The 22,023-nt window shown below is 35.9% G+C and overlaps 1 protein-coding gene and 1 long non-coding RNA gene across 6 annotated transcripts in view; one reads left to right on the top strand and one right to left on the bottom strand.

Moving 5' to 3' along the window:
• Window positions 1–22,023, bottom strand: part of LOC108503304 (interleukin-1 receptor accessory protein-like 1) — a 666,680-nt gene that overhangs the window by 113,458 nt on the left and 531,199 nt on the right. The window lies entirely within an intron of this gene.
• LOC108503305 lies at window positions 2,369–4,413 on the top strand. Of its 3 annotated transcripts, none has more exons than XR_001876794.1 (3): window positions 2,369–2,396; window positions 2,860–2,953; window positions 4,322–4,413. It is a non-coding gene; the product is annotated as an uncharacterized LOC108503305 (long non-coding RNA). The 3 variants fall into 3 exon arrangements; XR_001876796.1 differs by having other exon boundaries at window positions 2,393–2,451; XR_001876795.1 differs by lacking the exon at window positions 2,369–2,396 and adding an exon at window positions 2,399–2,416.

Raw genomic sequence — 22,023 nt, 5'->3', positions numbered from 1 at the left:
TTTGTCAACCCCTCCCACAGACTCCTGCTAAGGAAGGTGGATCACTTTAAGCTTTATTCTCTATTCCTACACACTAGACTACTTCCATCATCTTTTCTAGCATTTCAAAGCTGACATCAATCACTCTTGATAAAAGATGCTCACTGGATTCTTACATGTGCCTCATTTTCCACCCTTTTCCACCCTCTGCTCCTTATCTCCCTTTCACAGCACAAGGCTGGAGTGAGCTCTTCTAAGAGAAGTGAATTTATCTTGAGTTGGGCCCTTCTGCTATAAAGGCATGTTAAACCTTGCTGTAAGGCTTACCAATGGGCAGCTACACTCCGCTGTTAGAGGGTGTCAATCCCTTTACACTAACTGCAACACTGCTTTTTTTACACACATAGTTCCCGACTCTGACATCCAGGGCCAAATTTCAGTCTACAGTTTCCTAGGTTTAATTTCCCATTGGCACCTTGCTTAATTGCTCCTTCACCAGGCCAGCTGAAGAAGGAGGCATGGTGTCTGCACAGCCTGTTTGGTGAATTTAGCCCCTATTTGTGAGCCCTGTGCAGAGAGTGATAAACTGGGGTTTATCACTTTGGAAACTTTGGAAAGTTTTTGTCTCACAAGGGAGACGAAGCACCTCAAGAGCTGCACAAAGGAGGGAAGAACAGATATCCAAAATCCTTCCAAACTTTGAAGAAAAAAACAGCCCACAGCACACCCATGGGTGAGAGGGGTGGGTGAAAAGGTCATATATAAAGTACTGTGTAAAAGACCTTTAGGCTTTTCCTACAATAATGCAGTATGTTACTGACCAAGAATAAACTGTGCTCTGTCATCTTCCCTAAGGACCAGACCCTCATCTGTGACATGAATCTGTACGTTATGAAAAGAAGGTTGATAGGCATCCCGGACTTGTGGGCTATTTTGTCTGCTATGATGATGTTTCTGGCTTTTTTTCTGAACTGTTAAAAAAAAGATAATCTTGCAGTAACAGTATGTCCAATAAAACTCATTACACAAAGCTTATGTTCCATGAATTATTATTTAAATGCCAAACAATGAGTTTGACCTCAAAGTTAAAAAAAAACCACTTTGAAGTACAGTTTTTATCCGAGTTAAAATGCTACACGTTCTCAGTGGTAAATCTATCTCATTATCTAGTTAATATAAGTTAAGACTAAATACTTTTGTTGAGTACTGAAATTTATAAACCATAGTTTATAAATAGCCAAAGTCTCATGAAAGAAAATATCAGTCCCTAATTAATAAATATAATGAAATGTGAAAGCTAAACTCTGTTATCAGGTTGTACTTTTTGCTGGGTAAAAACTGTCTGGACATCCAGGCCCAGAGAGTGGTGGGGAATGTAGTTACATCCAGCTGGTGTCTGGTTACCGGTGGTGTTCCCCAGGGCTCAGTCTTGGAGCCAGTCCTGTTTAATATCTTTATCAACAACATGGACAAGGAGATTGAGGGCGCCCCCAGTCATTTTGCAGACAACACCAAGTTGGGCAGGAGTGTTGATCTTTGGAGGGTAGGAAGGCTTTGGAGAAGGATCTGAACAGGCTGGATCAATTGGCCAAGTCCAATTGTATGAGGTTCAACAAGGCCAAGTGCTGAGTCCTGAACTTGGATGACAACAGACTCAAGCAGTGTTCCAGATTTGGGGAAGAGTGGCTCGAAAGCCACCTGGCAAAATAGGACCTGGGAGAGCTGGTCAACAGATAGCTGAACATGAGCCAAGAAGGCCAATGGCATCCCTACCTGTATCAGAAATAGTGTGTCCAGCAGGACCAGGGCAGTGATTGACTCCCTGTGCTGGGCACTGCTGAGGCTGCACCTCGAATCCTATGCCCAGTTCTGGGTCCCTCACTACAAGAAAGACACTGAGGTGCTGGAGCTTGTTCTAGAAAAGGGCAATGGGGCCGGTGAAGGGTCTGGAGCACAAGTCTGATGAGGAGCAGCTGAAGGAGTTGCAAGTGTTTAGCCTGGAGAAAAGGAGACTCAAGAGGGATCTTATCTCTCTCTACGCATACCTGAAAGGAAATTGTAGCAAGGTGACAGTTTGTCTCTTCTCCCAAATAACAAGTGACAGGAGGAGAGGAAATGGCCTCAAGTTGCAGCAGGGGAGGTTTAGTTTGAATATTAAGGAAAAATTTCTTCACACAAAGGTGAATTGCCAAGCACTGGAACAGGCTGCCCAGGCAAGTGGTTGTATCAGCATCCCAGGACGTATTTAAAATCTTATGGATGTGGCACTAAGGGACATGGTTTAGTGGTGGACTTGGCAGTGCTGATGTAACAGTTGGACTCAATGATCATAAAGGTCTTTTCCAATCTAAACGATTCTATGATTCTAAGACATTATATAGCCTAGAACTGAGGAAAGGACAACAAAGCAAGGAATGGTGTTGCAAACTTGTTCTCTGTATATCTCTTCTAATGTCATCATTGACTTCCAGAGTACAAGCCATTCTTACTCTTCCTCTCTGAGAGTTAACAAATAATTTCTCGATAGTATATCAAATATACTCTCATAATTTCTGTTTCAGTTTTGCTGGCCTTCTTGCCAGACTTGAATAGTTCAGTTTATGAACTCTTTCCAATTCCCTTGCATGAAACAGAGTAAGGGTGATCGAAACATTTTCCACTGTCCTTTTTGTTCTGTTGAGAGAAAAAAAATTCTTCATCATATCCAGTTGTTCAGCTAGACCTATTCACTGATTTCATGTTTTCTGAAATGCAGAGGCAGTGCAGCACAAAGATTCAAGCAGATATTGTTCTTGTTTCTTTGCTAACCAGCTCTGATAACTCTGGATCAGAATAAACACCAGTCTGATTTGAACATATACTTTCATTTATATCTTCCAGGTCTGTACCTTGAAAGGGGTAGAGTATTCATATGAAGCCAGAATCTGTGCATCGAAACCAACATCACTGTGTGAAGAACAGTGGAATTCGACCTGTAAGTTGTCTTTATTTAAGCTTTGCTGCTTAAGAAAATTGTCATCTGCTGAGTTTTATGACCTACAGCACTCATACTGAGGTGGAATATGTAAATTCTCCTGTGATGTTTGCTTGGGTACATACTAAAAGGTTTGCTTTTACCAGTGGAGATACTGTCATAAATATCATGAAGGCTACAGCTACAATCTGAACATATGCACAAAACACTTGCGTGTTTCAGAAATTGTTCTGTCTCTCAAAAAGATAATAATTCAATAACTTTTAAAAAAGTTCTATGGGATTTTCTTCCATCCCCCATTTTGTTTCTTGCTTGTAAAAACAGTAATTTTACCTCTGTGAATGTTCACAATAACAACTTGCTAGCACCTGTGGGAACATCAGCCAGTACTGCAAGTCCGTTGCAAGTGAATTGTAAGCTAATACATACACTAAAGAGCCATGCTAGTACTGTTGCTCAAAGACAAGCTATTACAGCATAGGCAAGAGACATACAACAGGGTTATGCAAATGAGAACACAGAGAACAAGTTTTGAAATAAGTTTAGTTTTTTTTTTTTCAACTGGTCTGAATAACAACAGCAACATGATGTATCTGCCAAACATAATGCATCTCAATAAGCAGCAATATAAAAATATAATTTAAATATTTACCTCTTTTTAAGAAATGTATGAGGTAAAATAAAAAAAATAAAAGAGGCATCTCTTATACCAAAAAACACTGAAAATGGAATGCCTCAGTGTATCTCAGTAGACAGATAAACCAAAAAAGGCAAATAACATGAGGACAGTTAACCATGCTCTCACAAATTGGATTCCTGTTACAATACAGCTCAGTACTGGTTTCAGGGATGAGACAGAGTTTCTGAAAAGAAAAATCCCATCAGAATTTAATTTGAAGACAGTGGAAATTAGTCTGGAAGCAGGAAATTAAGAGCCTTACAATTATTTTGCTTAATAAGGGGCAGGGGGAGGTATTTTACGTCATCATAACAGAATGCATAGAAAAAAGAGCCCAAATGATCAACAGCCCAGTGAGAAACCTGACTGTCTTCTTATGGGAATGAATTTTCAAGTGTGTACCTATATTTTTTTAATTTGGACATTAGTATGTACAAAAAACCAGAGTTCTCTCTTTTGTTAATCTGATAAAACTTTTAATTTAGTGTTTGCTTTTCTTTGAGTTATGCTGAACAGGAAAAACTCATAAGAGTCCCTGCTAACGGGCAGATGGAAGTGTTCCTACCTGTATTTGGTGACCACTCTTGTCCCATTTGGCTGTTAAAAATATCACAGTGATATCACCTGACATCTACTGTTTCCTGTTCACCCCATGATTGCACATGCCAGTAATCACAATGTCTTTTCAGTGACCAAAGACCATGGATTACTGAAGATACAGTCCTCAGAAGCACCTTTGTACATCTTACACAACAGGATAAAGCTGAGAACCATGTCTCTCCCTTGGGCTAGCTGAGCAGACTTTTTTTTGCCTCCTGGCCCTGAAAAATGCATGGCTTTTAGATGGATTTCCCAAAAGGGACACCTTAAAAGCAGCTTTTCCTGAGCTGGAATTCAGGGCTCTGAAAAAAAAATAAACACAAAAGACTAAAGTATAACCTAGAAATGTGAGATCTGCCTTTTGGGATTTTAGTGAGTTGCTTGTAAATCACGAAGTTCCAGTTTCCTGACATAGCTGTCCAGTGCCTCATGCAAGAGCCTCCAAACCTGGGCCTGATGCAGTCCAGTACAGGGTAGAGCCTGGTGTGTGCAACTACCACAAAAGCCTCACAGGAGCCAATCAATCATTTTTAAATCCTCTTTTATTTGTTTATGGACAGTCTGAGGGCATGGTCACTAAGGTACAAGCACATGTCTATAATTTAGGTATGCTCAGGGTAGTCATAGGCTGCTCCCACTGAGATGTTTCATGACTTAAATACCCTCTCAAACACCCGCTACCACCATCACTGATGATATCAACACTATTTATTATTGAACTTCCTGCACAGAAGTAGGTCAGGAAATGAGTATGTACTGTTGCCAAGGCCATGTCTATCTCATCCTTAATGTCCTTAAGAGCAGAAGATGCCCCAGGGGTAAAATTCTGTCATAACCTAAGATGGCACTGAGTTTCTCTCCTTCCCTGCCCCTTGTTCAGGTTATTGCACTCTACCCAAATCATCTAAGGACCCAAAATCTCTCCCTTTGTGTTGCAGCACCAGGATTTTGCTGAGGAGCAGCTTTATGGAAGCAACAGGGAAAGAACAAATCTAGCTTATTTGATACCAGCTCCTGGTAGGGTGGGAATGAAATGGTTATTTCTAGATATAAGGAAAGCAAAGAGGCACAGGACAAGGCTGGCCTGCATGGTAGAGCATGAGATGCAAGCTGATTGGATCACAAACTCACTTTAGGAATGAGCAAGTCTGGAGTCTTTCAGCTAATTAAAATTTAAAATATCATGCTACCACCCTGTTGATAGATTGCTTGTCACTAGTTTAACAGCTTTTTGAAATAAACCATAAAACCAATAATAAAAGACCAGCTTCAGAAGCAGCCCTACAGGCAAAGTAATAGGAGAGGAAATAGGAAAAGAACTCTCTTCAGAATGATGACAAAATTCAGTATGAATAATATGGTGGAAGCATCCACACCCTCACTGTTACCGAGCAGCTTGCATAAAGAGCAAAGTATTCAAGGAAGTCAGTAGCTACTTACCTGACAGAAATACTGAGAGATGCAAAGGGGGGACAGTTAGAAACATTAAATACTTTTAAAGGAAAAATGGACCACAATGCAATTGTTGATTCTACTAATTTACATAATGAGATCGTTTAAGACTTTGAAAGCATATCTACGCTATAAAAATTAGTCTTAACTACTGAATTCTGATTTGTTGACCCTTTTAGCATGACAGGCAGTTCCCAGAGCTGTTAATTATGAATAGATGTGTTGGATTTCTCTCCCCCAGGACACTAACAGATAACACAGATCGTGTGGTCCTTTACAAAGCAGGTGGATGTGATGGAGCAGATGGAACCTATTTGCTGGTATAAGAGAAATATTGGCGTGCAGTTTGATGAGAATATCAGCAGGTAGGCTTTCAGGGATAGAGCTGGAGTGGTGTAACAAAGTGCTTCCCTTACTCCAGCATGCACAGATGCAGGCATTATCATGCTGTGTGTGGTGATTAAACTGAGGAGACAGTACATTAAAGAGGTTAGCCATGTTTGCCCATATGGATTGCAACCTGAGCTAAGCCAGAGAAACAATCAGATAAAGGCAGCTCTGCAAGGAGAGTTGGAAAGACTGAAAGCTGGAAGACTCTAAGGTTTTATTTAACATTAAAACCAAGAATCTAATATGAAAGAGTTACATTTGCTGCACTAGCAGGTGTAAAAAAGTAATTTATATTGCCATAATTCAGGATATAGGAATTAGAAAACCCCCTAAACTTTTCTTCTGTAAGGAAGGAATTTTGTCATTGCATCTGAGGAAGCACTATTTCAAATGCAGAGGCCAAAAGTGAATAGTAATTTATTTTTCCATGGGGAGGCAGCATGCCCACAGCATCTCTAGTGTCTTTGCATGCTGCATGTGTAATACAACTTCATGTCCCAAGTTTTCCCAGAACCAACATGATAAGTGAGTTTTCTATCTCCTTTTGACTCATATTTTTATTCTGCCTAAAGAAGAACACAACATCCTTCACACAGTATGAATCAATAACGTCGGTGTCCTCTCCACCGTTTTTATTGTCCTTCGATCATGTTTTATGAACTCATTCCTCACTCTATGAAAATCATGAAAGATTATAGAAAATACAGAATATGGATAAAATACCTGATAGCTGTTCTACGTACAGACATGGACAGAAACCCATAAAAGGTATGTGTTAAAAATTAAAAGAATTTATATATATTTAATTAAAACTTATTTTCTAGCTGCATTTTTAAAATAACTTTTTACTGTCAGAGGACATTTGACAACAAGCAGCCACACTGAAATTACTGAGGATTTCCATTGTGTTTCTGCACTACACTGCCCCTATGTTAGCCCTTTATCTCTGTAAATGTGCTTTCCTGGCAACACAGTGATTAATGGAAAAGAGTTGAGTTGTTAAATATTTAGCTTTCATGTCTTATATTCTCCTTACAGGGATCTGTAAGAGCCACACAGATGCAAAAGTCCTTTGAAATGTGGCTCTTATAAAATCATTTTCTAAACATTTTCAGATATTAAAAATGGTAAAAAGTAGTTCTATAAACTGTGAAAATGTCAGTAAAGGCTAGGAACTTATTATCATGTATTTATTTATGCTTAAATCAGGAAGATAAAGTGTTATCAGTAAATATAATATTCTCAACACTATCTCCTATTACCTTTCAATGGAAAAAGATTTCCCAGTTTATCAAACCCTGCAGGCATAAGAGGAAACGACTACTTAACCATGATTATCTGCTTTCCTCCTCTTTTCAAATATGTATTTTGATTTTTAAAAGCATGATTTTACAGTGCTTGCCCTATTCTTTTTAACCACTTAGGCACAAGCAGCATTAGTGTTTTCCGTTCTGACTATCTCTGCCATTGTATCTCATAGGTGCACTGTTGCAACCAAACCTTATGCTATGGAACATGTTTTCATCAGCGTTTTTTCAAAATAAATTGTTACAGGAACATTGAAGAAACTTCTCCCAACCAACCCTAAACAGGCAGCTCTGGGCAAGGAAATGATTAATCATTAGTAGCTCTGCAATGGCACTTTCTCTCCTTTCTAACAAGGGATAGCCCTCAACGTATACAATGAAAGTGGAATTGTGGCAGGGAACGAAAAGTCACTTGTCTTCAGCAGACCACCGGGCTCACTGTGGAAGTGTCCACAGCTCCAGACCCACACACATCCGGGTAGGTGGTAGTAATTCCTTTCATCTAAAAAACCTAAGCATTTGCCTTTCTGTGAGGAGTGCAAAATGAATGTTTGTGGCTTACAACTAGACCCCATGTAAAAGACTTGCCTGGTGAGTTAATGAGTTCAATTTATACAAATTACTCCAGGGAAAATAAAATCATATGTTTCTGAGCTGTTCCAATCAGCCGAACCAAAACTTTAATGAAGAATTAGCTCCTGGAAGTTCCAGGACTCAGGTTATCAAAGCTTTGTCAACATGACAAATTGCCTGACAAAATTTCTCTTTATTCAAGAACTATTTGTGTCAGTGGGGGAATGAATATATGTAAAGAGGCAGGGGTGGATACTGAAATGTCAGGAACAGACTCTCTACCTGATGGTTATTTCAAAATTAGTTCTGGCCTCTCAGGGCATTCCTGGCCTGCATGGATTTGATATTTGCACAGATTTTGCTAGCAAGCATAGAAAAAAGTATGAGAAACAGATAATCCAGCACAGACTATCATAGATCAATACTCCACCAAATGCAATTTGCTATGGTCAATGTAGTCCAGAGAGGTACAGAGTAACTAGAAGGCAAGCATACCTTTGTCAAAGCAGGCACAGAGTTCTCCTGTACAGGATCTACATCATCCTCCATAGCTGGCTTTAGTCATGAGCAGTCAATTCTCACTAATCTTATGTGAGATTTTAAGCTTAAAAATCTTTTAAGCTTAAAATTTAAAAAAAAAAAATTAGTTACCATAATGGATATAGAAATGCTAGAGCTTTAAAGGCCGAGTGAAGAGTACCCTATCAATCATTCTCAAAAGACAGAGAACTTGCTGACCATCTTTTCTCTTCATCTTATCTCTTTTTTTTTTCTTTCCCCCCAAGCCAAGAAATGCAAGATCTTGTTTTCATATACATGCCTCCTATTTTCTGATACTTATTGTAATCTGCTTTTATTCAACAAAAACACAACTGGATAATTATATACCAAGCATGGTCTAATACGGCTAATGTATTTCCTGCAACAAAAATTATTTACATTTCTTTAAGTTTTTATTTAACAAACACAAGGAATCAGTATTAGCCTTGCAGGCTGACATTGACCTAATAAACATTAATGTTATTGAGGAATGTCTTACTTAATATCTATTGTAATCCTGGTAGCATGAACAAGAGAGATTCTTTCCTGCATGCCCTTATGCCCTGTCATTACAATCATAACCCACAATACACATCATCCTTCCTTTCTGCATTTATCTACTTCCTGTAGCACACTCCAGTACCCCAGTGAGGGAGTCAGTGGATTTCCCTTTCCTCTGTCACACAAGGGAAATCACATGTTGTCCTAATGATGTTCTCCATAATGGGCTGTGGCTATGTTTCCTTCCATGATTCCTTCCTCTTGTTCTGCTGTTTGGCAGTATTTGCTTGCCTTTTCTCAACCCTTGCAGAGATTTTGTGTGCTTACCACATTCTCACCCTCTGATGTCTGAATTTCTGTTTTTGAACTGGCTTGGGTTTTTTTGTTTTGCTGGAGGCTCTCAATTTATGCCCATTACACTTAGTCTTCCGATCTACTTCTTATTTCTTGCACTAATTGCCACACATATCTTTTCTGCTTTCTTAGAGCCAGTTGTTTGGCTAGAGGTCTTTGAAGGACACCTCAAATACCTCTGAGGTTATTTCTAAAGTTTCGATTGTTAATTGAAATTTGACCAAGACACAAGACATGGCATATTGGAAGATTTCTAAATATCACATCTATCATTAAAAATCAACATCTGATAACAGAGATAAGGAATTCAAGAAGCACTCAGGGGAAAAATCTGCCATGAATATGGAACACAACAGAAGGTGCTGGGAGCACTTTCATATTTCATTAAGCATTTCTACTCAATGGTTCTTTCCATAGCTACATAAACTGCTAATGAGGAAGTCTATGTGTGATGTCTCACAAGCTTGTGCATGCATAGCTCATTAAGCCACAGAAACTATTTTGCTGACTCAAGGTGGTCCAACAAAGGGCAAGCAGGTGCACTCAACTCAGTACTATTCATTTTAGCATTTCTTATCAGTTTAATCCCTTCCAGAACTAAGGTAGTGTTCTCTGTGTTGCTGAAACATCAGTAGGCTTCTGCCTGCAAATAAGAATCATTTGGGATCAGTGAGGAGAAGAGTACTAATACTGCCTTAAAATCTGTAATCACTACACATAGTGTTTACTGCACATTTGCATGCAAAAGATTTTCTCTACATTTTATTTCCCATTAAAATTGGCAGTGTGGGTAGGTGGTGGATGCACCCAAACACATGGTCTGATTTCTTGCAAAGCTACTGAAATACAAAATGAAAGCTATGCTAAGCAGCATATTTTTGGATGTTAATGCAAGGACTCATCCTGAGATTACACCATGAGAGAGTTTTCAGTATCGAAAAATGTCAATGAAATGAACACTACAAAGGATCACTGGTGGCTTCTATCTCTGCAGAGTCCTGTGGGGTGCCTGGCAGCTGCAAAATATCTTCTAATAAGGGCACTGAATAGATTGTGTAGAATTTTTTATTTATCCAGTTTAATTTTTAGGGATATTTTTACTGTACAGAATAAGTTTTGTTCTTCTTCTTTGCCTCTCTTTCTCTTCTTGGCTAGTAAGACAGAAGTAAGGAAAGAAGGAGGAAGACAATGTCCTTTATGGGGTTCAGAACTTTATGTGGTTCATGGAGAGTTCAGTGCACTGAAGAAAGAGGGACTAAGGAGCAATAACTGTAATCTAAATCTCTTTCCACAGCTATCATGACTAGCCCTAGACAGTCCATACATAGTAGAATAGAAGTCTTTCCTCAAAAACTTTGCAGTTTCTGTAACAAACAAACATATAGAAAATCATGTGGAGACTGTGAATCAAGCAAATTTTAATAATTTCGGTCATAGTTTGTCCTGCCTGCCCATTAACAATAAATATATTTCAGCAATAAGGAGGATGATGGCTACCTTAGCTATATCTGCCATGTGCGAAATGCACAGGTATCTGAGTGAGTGTTAGAGCATCCTCTGCCTAGTAAAGGTAAGGATGTGGGAAGATGAAGAGCTTTCTGACATAATGACTTTCAATGACTGTCACTTATGTGGAGGATACGTGGAAAGGAGAAAGTCTCTTCTATTCTCAGGGTATTTGGGTGAAACGTCAGCAGGAGAGGAGATCTCTTTCATTACAAAAATTACCACTTATGAAGCTTTTGCTGTTCCAGAAAATGCTCTCTAACACAAATCTTGCTTTACTGATACAAGAAGTGTCTGTCCCTGCTCTGCAGGCAGTATAGCCAAAGAATAATTGGAAACTGAAATCTTTTAAATGCCTCTTAGATAGAGAAGTAGAGAACAGTCCATTGCTGGCAGGTATTATAGCTCTGCAAAAGGCATAGTGTTTGAGTTCTAGATAATCCTGTGCAGTTACATTAAAATAATTCTTAGGAAATAATAACAGTAAAAGAAGGCAGAACCCAGGCTAGAAAATCATCATTATTCATCACAAGAGACAAATATTTATGATAAGAGTGGATAGCGACTTTCCAAATAGAGAAAGACAGCTATTTTTGAAGAGAAATGTAAGAAGCAGAATTGGTATTAGGGCAAAATTTGATGGCTACAGCCTTTATATGAAGGATATATATGGCAGCAGTATTGCATGTGAAAGTCTCTATCTCCAGCAGGCAGGGAAGATTACTGAAGAGAAAAGTGCACAACCCTCTAGTGAGTGAATCCTGGCAAGAAGAGAAGGCACATTTTACATGTAGTTAGAATAAAATATTGAGAGTGCTTTATAAGTCTTTTTAAAGAATCAATTATATTGTTTTTCCAATATAGAATGGTTTCAATTGTCCTCAGGCTTCAGAATCAATGACATCCACAGAGAGATGCAAAGTCTTGAATCCCTGTTTATCTTATGCGACTGGCAAGGGTTTGAACTGCAATAACAACTGAAGATGATTGACTACAGAGAATCAGAAAAAGTTTGGGAGAAACTCATTATTCCATTCAATGCTGTGCTTCTGAAATTAGTTTTATCATTACTTACATATACCAGACTTTTATCTCACAGTATTTTTAACTTACTATTCCAAGGAGTTAGTTAGTAAAATTGAAATTTTAAGAGAAACTTATATAATTTAAACATTCTTAATAGTACGTTCTACTTAAATCAAAATTAATATATAGATTCTGACAGAGACTCTTTTTCCCAGCATTAGTCATTACTAGAAAAAAATCCTAACATTAATGTAACATGAACTATTTCCTTTAGCTACACTTTAGAGATTATCCCTCCAGTCATTTATTTCTGTTATTGTCTTATGTTTTATAGAGGTAGCACAGACCTTTGCAAGTCTTGACCTTTACTAATGATTGACTGATTCTTTTTATTTTTTCCTTCTTCAATATTTGTTTAGAGCAAAATAAATATTCTTTAGAATCAACATTTTAAATAGGCAGAACTGAGTAGCACAGGCACATAGGGAAGAATGAAACCTATTGGAAAAAACTGTCCTTTTATTGTCCTTCCCCAGTTTAAATGCCAATATTAAACACCAAATTTATCAATATTTTATTTATATTTTTTTCTTATATATTAGAAAACAGACAATAGATAAAACCCAATTATTTCTTGTTTCTTAAAGCACTTTTATGGCTTACCACCAGGAGGGTAATGATGTAGGATGTGCGTTTTCATCTCTGCATAAGAAAATCTTCTTGGTTTTTTATTTATTGTTATTCCACACAGCCTGTAAAATCTAAGTTACAGTAATCTGGTCTTACTTATGCCTGTAATATACATAGGCTACGTGTAGATGCCATAATCCAACATTTTCCCTTTAAAAAGCTACATTTAAAGGCAGACTAGTTGTTCAAAAATAATGTATCCTTATATACCCTTCATAAAAAGAATAAAAATTATTCTATACAGAACATAGAATTTACTAGGGAATAAAACTGAAGATACATATCACATTGTTTTTTAATTATTTAGACTGTCTAGTCTTACATTTCCTCTAGTTTAAACTGTAAAATTATATAAAAATTAGTTTTATTTTTGTTCAGATTTTAATACTTTTATCTTTTAACCTACATGAATGTATTTCAGTGCAGCAAAATATGAGCTGCAAAAACAACTGGTAATAATTTTGAGGTTATTGTCCATGTTGGGTTTTCTAATTAATTTTAAAATAACACCAAAAATTTAATCATGTTGTATATTCACAAAAAAGGTAAATTTATGTACACATATTTATCTGTATGAAAGATAATGCATTTGGGATAGGTCAATTACTAATCATAAATAAATAAACTGATCATTGCTAACTGTGGAGGAGCTGTTACATACCAAATAGACAAAATAAATATTAGACAGATAATTTAGTAAGGATTCAATATTGTTCTTTAAATCACAAATTTGTTATCACAGTTCAAGGAATTTCAAAATATCTTCTGTGGCACAGTAAGTGATAATATGTACTATTAGACTTTTGAAAAGCAAAGAAAACCTCACAGTCTTAAACTTCACCAGTGCTTTACCTTGCATTTAGAATGCACTAAATAGATGTTTAAGGAAATGCTGCCAGGGATCAAGTACTGAGGCTCAGCTCATCTACAAGCCTGTCACACTTGAGACCCCAATTAAGTGACTTGAAAGTAACCAGCAATTATACATGCACCACTTTCCCTCTTCAGACATCTCTAACTAGTGAAGTCCTCCTTTTCATCTGTGGGTTGCTTGTAAATTGCTACTGGCAGTCCAATACTTTGGATCCCTTCATCCATTAGGCTATTTCTGAACGAATCACACTGAATTTAGGACACAAAACCTCATGAATTACATTTCATGCCTTGGGATATTATGACAGCTCAGCAGAGTTGGTCCACACCCACACTTGCTAACAGATTGCCACAAAGCAAAGGAGGAGACGGGGCAGGAATACTGCAGAGTGGTGGGTGATGGAGCAATCAGTGACACCATCTTGCCATAATGAAGACAACACTTCTAAATGACAAGCAAAGTTCAAAGGAGGGGATGCTCAAGCTCTGAGAGACACCAACTTCTTTTGCTACAGTCTTCTCCTCTGACTTACTTCAGGCTGGAGCTCTACTTTTAATTACATAAAAATCTTAAGAAAAATGGAGTTGAGAAATAGGATGTATGCAAACACTTGCTGAATGCAGTGGGGGTGGGGCCTTGGTAGTTTGGCATGTGCGATGTGGACACAGCACAGCACAGCACAGCTCCCTATTCTTTGCAGGAAACTATAGTTTCCAGTGAAAAGAAAAAAGGAAATAATTTCAAAACAAAAGTGATTTGCTTTTAAAATTAATAATTTGAACCATTTTTAATTGATGATTGCCTATAACATAAAGTCAGACAAAAGTAAAAATAAGATATACCTCAATCCTAACATTAGTCAAACAATATCTTTTCAATGTATTGTACACAGAGTCAATAACATTACTTGTGAAGGTTGTATTAAAGTCAGTACATTTTTTTGCATAACAAAGCACTATTTCAAATGCAGAAACAATCACGAGTTCATTATTTTTTATGCCATTAAGAGGAACAACTAAAAAAGGTATGAAAAATAAGTCTTCTGACATGACAGTATCAAAAGACTGAAAATTTACCAAAGAAAATATTATCTACCTAAATTGAAATTGTCTTTGAATTTTGCTAAGCTGCATAAACATGACTGTCAAAAAATATTTGCTGTGTTTTCCTCAGTATCACTAATTTATTATGTACATTTCTGCCGAAAAACAAGAACCATCATCCAGTATGCTTTTTATTCATATTAATGAGTACAAAGGAGACAAAGCAAGTACAACAGATAAACAAAATTAACTAAACATCTAATTAAAGAATTGATATGAGTAACACACTTTTTTCTTTTATCACAGTTAAACATCTTCCTTGCTCTCAAGTTTTTGTAACTGGATACAAGACAAACAATTAATTAGCAGTGTGATAAATATATAGGTTTAAATAACATCAAAATAGTGATGGAATAATTCCTTGTCGTGGCCATGGTAAATAATTACCATCAATCTCAGTTAATGGAGTTACATTTCAATGAATTTAATATTCAAAAATACAAACATATTAGAAGATCTGTGCTATAACTTTCTATGATATACCATAGCTTTTACATTTCTGTTATAAAATACTTGTTGTTAAATGGTTCAATGTAAAACATTTCTGAAAGCCATATTTCAAATATTTTTGGAAGCCTGGCATTCATTCACCTGCTCTGTATAGGTATCATGAAGGAAGACATTCACACACTCCCACTTCAGGTATGTCATCCCAGATGTCTAAACAAAACGTCTAAAATCTTACGCAGTGAATGGAGCAAGTTGTCAGTTTGCCAAAGTCCAGACAAAAGCCACTTTGATGGGAAGATGCAGGGAGCTGAAAAGCAGTTCCATTCTGATGTGATGTGATTTATGTCATACAGGTGCCTCTTGATCTATATTGACCTTTTCAGGAACCTACTGTGACCAAGTCCTGACTTAGAGTGATGTTTCATTATCAGTTTGAGCCTAACACCTTCTCTCAACTTTTCTCCCTGGCTATACCTCCCATTCTCACCGTATCTTGGCACTAGGGCTTGTTGCACCTATGTTACCATCAGCATAGCAAGAAATCCAGCTTAAATTGTTTGTCTTTCCTTTGAATTCTGCTTCAGCCCTGTAAGCAAGAGTGCTGAAGTTGGATGGAATAAGAGGAGTGTGACAGGAGGCAGATGTCAGAGTAGCATAGGTTTACAACTCTTTAAAACAATCACACCAGTGAAACATCACACCATTAGTAGCTAACCCAGCTGCCAGGTGGAATTGTGTGTCCTCTTGAGAGGCTCCACTGACTAATTCAAGAACATATTTGAGCCAGAAGTTTCAAGCTTAAAAAAGTGAACACTCCTCACAGTATATAAATAGTAGGAACACAAAGGTGTTGACAGCAACAGAAGTTAGGCATCTTAATGGGTTTTCTCCATCTTACTCTAAATGGGTTTTTATGATTTCATTTGGTTGGGTTTGATTTTTTTTTTTTTGTAAATTCCTCTTTCATGGTGACTTAGAAGCATTTTAAACAGAAAACAAAAAGATCAAGGGGTTTGCACATCCAGAGACAGCAGGAAACAGTAGCAAAATTTTCTTCTTCCCCAGACCTCTTTCCTCTGTAAAAGCAGGAGCCTATATATTCACTTCTTTCTTGAACTGCTGGCTCAGACTGTCCTGGAAACTACACTCCATTTTCTACCTACCCTTTCCTCCTTATGGAACTCCCAAAATAAAACAACTCCGAAAAAGGATGCCAGATCCATAAAACTAAAACAGGCAGTGAATTGTAACAGGTATCAGTGCTTCAAAAAAAGGTCTTTTGAATACATTGAGTTATGCTTTGTATGTGTCCCTCCAGTAACTACTACAATAGCATTTTAGTCCTCATTTTAGTTTTTGATTTAAACTGGTTTGAATTATTATTGCTGTATTCATCAGCATATGTGTCCACTATAGTAAATAAATTATTCTGAACAAATCCTGGAAAAAAACCTGAAGATCATTCATTCCCTAATAGCAATTCCAATTTATTTTGTCTTGGATTTTATCTTCCTAAATGTAACTTTTGTTTGTTTGTTTTTGCAAAGAAGAATAATCTCATTGATTAGAGTACTTGCATGACAGAAAATATTTGCATTTATAAGCTTTTTTAAGTGCCTGACCTTTCCAAAACATTAGAAGACTGTAAATGGCACTTTAGATACTGTATCTATGATAAAATATCTGTTGTGAGATTAATTACCACTTGACAAAGGAAAAAAAATATTGTCTGCTCTATTTTTAAATAATCTTTATTTATGCAAGTATTGAATATCTTTATTAAAAGTTGAAAAAGTTTCCAAAAAGAAATCCTTGAATTTTGACTTAAGTGGGATGAATGCTCTGTTTAAGAATGACTAGTGGGAGATTAAAACCACACACTAGAAAGGCACAAAAATTCTCTATAATACTTGAACTATAACAAACCTATGGGCATCATTAGTATCAATCTCTAAACATATTTTAAAATCAGCACCAAGAAGCTAGTCCTCCTATGATTTTTAATGAGCAGAAATGTACCGTGCATGCTCTTAGATATCTCATGAAAGATCAGACTGTGAATGAATGATTAAAAATTACAAGCATTTATTACTTCCAATTAATTGCTTTGAAAGCTGTGAAAGAAACAAAACATATGATCCCACATCCACAAATCTCCAATCTATTAATTACATTAGTGTACAGAGAAGTAATTTTGCAATGCTTGTTATAATTTTTTCTAAATAAGCCTAATGTGGTTAACTGAAGCATGTGCTTCACTTATTTCTGAAGTGAATATGAATAGTTACTTGATATGTTTTATTTCATGGTGAGTATAACATTTTTTCTAATATTTCCTTTTCTACAAATATTAGTTATTGGAGTGAGATGGGTATGTTATTAATACACTATTATTATACTATTATTCATAACTGTTTAAAGGATACTTAAGCAGCTGAAATTACTGATAAACTACACGGTGACATTTACTGCAGGGTTCTAGGTAGATGCTCAAGATGGGCCTTGCAAATAACTACATCCTGAGGTATAAATTTAAATTTGGGGGTTACTGAGCTCAGTTATGCCTTTTCTCTTTAACTTTGTAGCTCCATGGCTCTCAAGAATTACCTCTGAGTTCAGTGAAAAAAGTGTTTAACACTTGTTTCTTTGTATTTGGTCTTTTATTTGTATACAGTTCCAGATTGGCATGAAAACTAAGTGCTGAATAAATCTCTTGCTTCAAGTGATATTTTACTTTCTTGTTTGGAAAATAGCAGAAGTACCTAAGTAGTCCATTGTCAGAATTTTACTTCAGGCAAAAGAATAAGAAATTAAAAGAGGATCGATTGTGGAAAATACTACTGTGTTATTTTTTGCTTATAACTGTCCATAGCATTCTGAGATGGATATAGGGCACCAGTTATGGTTGACATGTGAATGTTGAACACACTGCTGCTAATTTACTGTCAAATATGAAATTTAGGCTAATAACCATGTGTATCCTAATATCCTCAAGCCTAATCCAAAGCCAAGGAGTTCACAGACCTACAGTTCTTCATCATGCATTCATTACTACCAAAATGCTATATGAAGGTTTACAATATATGCCATAAATAAACTATCGTTGGGATATTTTTTTAATATCAATTATGCTATGCAGCATCAAATTGAATTTCTGTATTTTTTTATTTACAAGTTCCTCAGATATTAAATATATAAAATTAAATAGCTAGTAAATTGGACATTTATGACAAATACGTGTTGACTATCTTAGGATGATGTGTATTCATCCATAATATCCTATGTAAAAAGACATGAATAGCACTTCAACTGCACAATTTGAAGTCTCATTGTTACACATCTGTTAACAAATATAAAAAAGATCCTGTTCAATTGATTGCTTCAAAATATTCATACTACTATGGTATTCTAAATTGTAAGAGTTTATCAAAAGCATTTAAGCCTTTGAGACCTTTAGAGTTCCTTCAAATATCTTTCCATTTCCTATTGACATGACAAGCCATCAAATCCCTGATAATTATTGCTGCTAAGAATGCATGTAGATTCAGATGGATTTGTCATAATGAAATCTGTGTGCAGCACTAAATCTTAATACAAATGTACAGTATATCTAAGAAAAAAACAATGTTCAGTGCAACTTCATGTAAAACTACTCCTCATTTGGATTGCATGAGCATGTACTGACTATACCAATAAGGCTGGAAAGCATTTATTCTAGAACTGGAAAGCAGGTTAATTCCTGTGAGTAAATATTGTACTAGTGTTTGTCATTCCACCAATACATTATTCTTGAGATCAGCTTTATATGTGAATACCATTGCTGCTCACAAGAGATCCATATCTCTAGAGCAAGATATTCTGGAGGAGTTCATTAATTTAAAATAGTTATTAATTATAAATCACAGTATTAAATTTTGAGTTTGCCATTTGCTACTTAACATTTTAATGTGTTTGCATAGCACTGTTATGTGATTATTTTTTCTAATGCAATGAAACACTCGTGTGTCTTTCAGCATCAGACACAATGAACCCCCTACATACAAGTTGGAAGCACAAAGTGTAGCTTGAAGAAAAAGTCTGGCAACAAATGATGACAGAACAATGTGAATCCTGATGCTTCAAATTTACAAAATTACAGGGTTTTTTAGGACTATAATTTTACATGAAATAATGTACAGTATGTGCCTAAATTGCATTTCTTGGTATGTGGTATTCTGTAGTTATTATGATCTTGGTTATAATAAGTTATACCCTACTGTCTCCCACAGAGTATTCTTTTAAAAGTTTTGCTGTATCTGATTATATTTTACTCTGCTAGTAAAAGACATATGGGTTTTGATTGTTCAATAAATTCTTAAGTACAAAATCAAACTTTTGGATAATTATCCAACTGATATGAAAAATCTTTTCAGGTTCCATAGTCTTCTTTCATATTGTCAAAATAAACTGGTTGTATTGCACAAACAATCTGAAATAGAAAATTCTCATATATCTAATCTGTACATAAAGAATGAAATGGGCATAGTTGCAGACAGACTAAACACACACTTTTTATTGCATTAAATCCTATTTAAATGCTTAACACTGAAAGTACCTCAGAAAAGTATGGTATATACTATTCTCTAGAGCAGACATTTCTCAGCGGATTATAATCTAACATGAACAAAGAAGTTTTACTCTTCCACCAATAAATCAGATATGTCTCTCAGAAAAAGCATTGATAAAGTGAGATAAAGTTTAAACAAATGCATTGTCTTTTTTAATATTTTTTTTCAAACTCCCCTAATTGTTTTCTGAAAGGAAAATCCCAGCTCTCAGGTAAGAAAAACCCCAGATGATAAGTTTGAAGTAAATTATGAATCTACAGTTTTGTTAATTTCCATATGAAACTCTTGCCCATACTATGTTAATCTAATAACAGAATATATCAAAGTGTTTAATTGAATCGGATGATCAAAAAAAAGTTCAAATTGGTTTAAAAGATGATGGTGTAATTGGATAAATTTAAAATTCCTTATATAATGAAAAAAACCATGTTCCTCTTAAACAGTGAATATAACATTTAAAGGAAATGTGTAGAGATAAAATCTGTAATTTTCTCTATTCTTTCATTTCCCTTTCCATCCTGAAAGGAGTCACTGATTGATAGTTATTCAATATCATTTTAGTTAATTTATTTATACATCTACTGATTAAACTAGTTAAGGAGTGTTTTTATCTTTAAGGAGGCAAATTTTTGTGCAAGATTTTTATGACTAGACAGTACTATAAAAGAAGCAGCCTTCTTCCATCCCTGATGGGGAGCTTCTTTGTATTATTACTTTAAAAATAGTTTATTAAAAATAGTTTAATCAATTTTTTTCTTGAATATATTCAGGAAAGGGGGAGAAAGAAGAAATCTGCAATTCACTATGTAATGGTTTAACTTTATCAAAATAATGCCCAAGATAAAAATGAACAGATATTCATTGCATATTTGGTCACAAGAGTAATATTTTTGTGTTGGATGATATTCAGGAAAATTCACTTTATCCAGACAACACAGAAAATGTTTAGGTTCCTGTACAAACTTTGCTTTTAGGTCCATTCATAAAGCGTTGGAAATCTTTTATTCCTTTTTTTTTTCTCCCTTCTCTAACTTCAAGGCTAGCTAAAAATAATTCAACAATAGCTTTATTATTCTTGGTGAATTTTGGCATGTAAAATTACAGCCTTGTGCAGAACCAGGAAACACATTGAAAAAAATTGGGGAGAACAGAGGCTAACTACCTTGTGAGGTTTTTAAAGTAATTATTTCATGTTTTGTAATTTTTTAATTCAGATCCATTACTGTTGGTTGTGAAATCATATCTGTCTTCTTTAGTAACATGAGATGAACCAACTGGATGCTAAAATCAGATTTTGTCAAGTATTCTTTGTTACTTTGAGAAGGACAGGTATGGGACAGTTCTGGAAGCAAAAACAGATTCATCTGAAAGATGGGTGAATCTAAAAAGATTCAGAAATTACAAAAAAAACAACCACCAGAACATATTTTTTATATAAATTTACATATCACAGATATGGTATATTTATATTATAAAGATATAAGATCAGCATGAATCTAGAATTAAAAATACAGTTGCCTGAAGTTTTAGGATTTTTTGTATGTAAGAAACAATGTTAATAAATTCCTTTCTGAATGAAAAAATTCGTGCTTTTATTATTATTACAAGGAGGGTTTGTGTTAGCAGGGATTTGTTTAGATTTTGCTAGCCTGTATAAGGTAAGAGGAAGAATATTGTGGGATGCAGTTCCTTAGGTCATTATGTTCTTCATTACCCTGCCTTGCCTCCCCTGGCCTCCCATTGATTGCCAGCTTTTCTCCCCTCTCTGGCATATGCTGCTACCAGACTACAGGGTGGCTCAGAGCTGAGTGGGAAACACTCTTCATCTTCTGACAGCTCCAAGCTTTGCAGGATGAAATCTTTTGAAGACTGTATTTGACATAATATTTTATCTGGAGTGGTTGTTTCCAGAGAAGAAATTTATACTGAGGTCACCACCACTGCCTAAAATCCCTTTAACAGCAGAAAAGCTTAAAAAGGAGTGTTTTTACCCCTGCAACAGGATTAAGTAATTGATTTTAAAATTGGAAGTGAAATAACAAAAAACATTAAGTACAGAACAGGATAAATTGGAAACTAATCCCTCTTTCCTCATCTACGTTTCTCTGCTTAATTCTTTGACTGTTCTATAGGGATTTTATATGAAAAGCCTTTGAGAAATTAACTTCTCATTCAATTTTTATGCTGTGCTTCTATCTTACACATTTCTAGTTACTATTCAGTGTAATAAACAGATATTTCTGATGAGATCTCAAGATACTTGTGACTCTCTAAAGTTAGTAATTTCAGTACAACCATGCTTAACACTCTCTCAGATATCAGTTGAGTAGCATGGTACCTCTTCCACAACTAACTGTGGACAACTTGAGAGTGATGGGAGGTTCATTGGATTGAGGTGTGCAGATTCTCCAGATCTCG

Source organism: Lepidothrix coronata, unplaced genomic scaffold (genome assembly GCF_001604755.1).
Source record: "Lepidothrix coronata isolate B3197 unplaced genomic scaffold, Lepidothrix_coronata-1.0 Scaffold135, whole genome shotgun sequence".
NCBI classification, from domain to species: Eukaryota; Metazoa; Chordata; class Aves; order Passeriformes; family Pipridae; genus Lepidothrix; species Lepidothrix coronata.
This window is presented reverse-complemented; position numbering and strand designations above follow the sequence as displayed.